This window comes from Salmo salar, unplaced genomic scaffold (genome assembly GCF_905237065.1).
Source record: "Salmo salar unplaced genomic scaffold, Ssal_v3.1, whole genome shotgun sequence".
NCBI lineage: Eukaryota > Metazoa > Chordata > Actinopteri > Salmoniformes > Salmonidae > Salmo > Salmo salar.
The window spans coordinates 52,501-55,000 of record NW_025546990.1 but is presented as its reverse complement, the minus strand read 5'-3'; the positions used below and the strand labels follow the sequence as shown (position 1 = coordinate 55,000).

Genomic DNA, 2,500 nt, shown 5'->3' with positions numbered 1-2,500 from the left:
CTGTCTACCTGTTATACCTGGCTGGCTGTTATACCTGTCTTTACTGTTATACCTGTCTGGCTGTTATACCTGTTATACCTGGCTGTTAGACCTGTCTACCTGTTATACCTGGCTGGCTGTTATACCTGTCTTTACTGTTATACCTGTCTGGCTGTTATACCTGTTATACCTGGCTGTTATACCTGTCTACCTGTTATACCTGTCTTTACTGTTATACCTGTCTACCTGTTATACCTGTCTACCTGTTATACCTGGCTGGCTGTTATACCTGTCTACCTGTTATACCTGGCTGGCTGTTATACCTGTCTACCTGTTATACCTGGCTGTTATACCTGTCTACCTGTTATACCTGGCTGTTATACCTGTCTACCTGTTATACCTGTCTGGCTGTTATACCTGTCTACCTGTTATACCTGGCTGTTATACCTGTCTACCTGTTATACCTGGCTGTCTGTTATACCTGTCTACCTGTCTACCTGTTATACCTGGCTGGCTGTTATACCTGGCTGTTATACCTGTCTACCTGTTATACCTGTCTACCTGTTATACCTGGCTGTTATACCTGTCTACCTGTTATACCTGGCTGTTATACCTGTCTACCTGTTATACCTGGCTGTTATACCTGTCTACCTGTTATACCTGGCTGTTATACCTGGCTGTTATACCTGTCTACCTGTTATACCTACCTGTTATACCTGGCTGTTATACCTGTCTACCTGTTATACCTGGCTGTTATACCTGTCTACCTGTTATACCTGTCTACCTGTTATACCTGGCTGGCTGTTATACCTGTCTGTCTGTTATACCTGTCTGCCTGTTATACCTGTCTGCCTGTTATACCTGCCTGGCTAGCTGGTATACCTGTCTGCCTGTTATACCTGTCTGCCTGTTATACCTGCCTGGCTAGCTGGTATACCTGTCTGTCTGTCTGTGTAAATTCTATATCAATATAGAGCAGGGGAGAGATTCTATATCAATATAGAGCAGGGGAGAGATTCTATATCAATATAGAGTGGAAGAGATTCTATATCAATATAGAGCGGGGGAGAGATTCTATATCAATATAGAGCGGGGGAGAGATTCTATATCAATATAGAGCGGGGGAGAGATTCTATATCAATATAGAGCGGGGGAGAGATTCTATATCAATATAGAGCGGGGGAAAGATTCTATATCAATATAGAGCGGGGGAAAGATTCTATATCAATATAGAGCGGGGGAAAGATTCTATATCAATATAGAGCGGGGGAAAGATTCTATATCAATATAGAGCGGGGAAAGATTCTATATCAATATAGAGCGGGGAAAGATTCTATATCAATATAGAGCGGGGGAGAGATTCTATATCGATATAGAGCGGGGGAAAGATTCTATATCGATATAGAGCGGGGGAGAGATTCTATATCAATATAGAGCGGGGAGAGATTCTATACGTCGATATAGAGCGGGGAGAGATTCTATACGTCGATATAGAGCGGGGGAGAGATTCTATACGTCGATATAGAGCGGGGGAGAGATTCTATACGTCGATATAGAGCGGGGGAGAGATTCTATACGTCGATATAGGGCGGGGGAGAGATTCTATACGTCGATATAGGGCGGGGAGAGATTCTATACGTCGATATAGGGCGGGGGAGAGATTCTATACGTCGATATAGAGCGGGGAGAGATTCTATACGTCGATATAGAGCGGGGAGAGATTCTATACGTCGATATAGAGCGGGGAGAGATTCTATACGTCGATATAGAGCGGGGAGAGATTCTATACGTCGATATAGAGCGGGGGAGAGATTCTATACGTCGATATAGAGCGGGGAGAGATTCTATACGTCGATATAGAGCGGGGAGAGATTCTATACGTCGATATAGAGCGGGGGAGAGATTCTATACGTCGATATAGAGCGGGGGAGAGATTCTATACGTCGATATAGAGCGGGGAGAGATTCTATACGTCGATATAGAGCGGGGAGAGATTCTATGTCGATATAGAGCGGGGAGAGATTCTATGTCGATATAGAGCGGGGAGAGATTCTATCGTCGATATAGAGCGGGGGAGAGATTCTATACGCCGATATAGAGCGGGGAGAGATTCTATACGTCGATATAGGGCGGGGAGAGATTCTATACGTCGATATAGGGCGGGGGAGAGATTCTATACGTCGATATAGGGCGGGGAGAGATTCTATACGTCGATATAGAGCGGGGGAGAGATTCTATACGTCGATATAGAGCGGGGAGAGATTCTATACGTCGATATAGAGCGGGGAGAGATTCTATACGTCGATATAGAGCGGGGAGAGATTCTATACGTCGATATAGAGCGGGGGAGAGATTCTATACGTCGATATAGAGCGGGGGAGAGATTCTATACGTCGATATAGAGCGGGGGAGAGATTCTATACGTCGATATAGAGCGGGGGAGAGATTCTATACGTCGATATAGAGCGGGGGAGAGATTCTATACGTCGATATAGAGCGGGGGAGAGATTCTATATCGATA

General features: G+C 44.9%; 1 pseudogene; it reads left to right on the top strand.

Annotated features, from left to right (window-relative positions):
* The window catches only part of LOC123724009 (E3 ubiquitin-protein ligase ZNF598-like), a 66,526-nt pseudogene that overhangs the window by 16,921 nt on the left and 47,105 nt on the right, over nt 1-2,500 (top strand).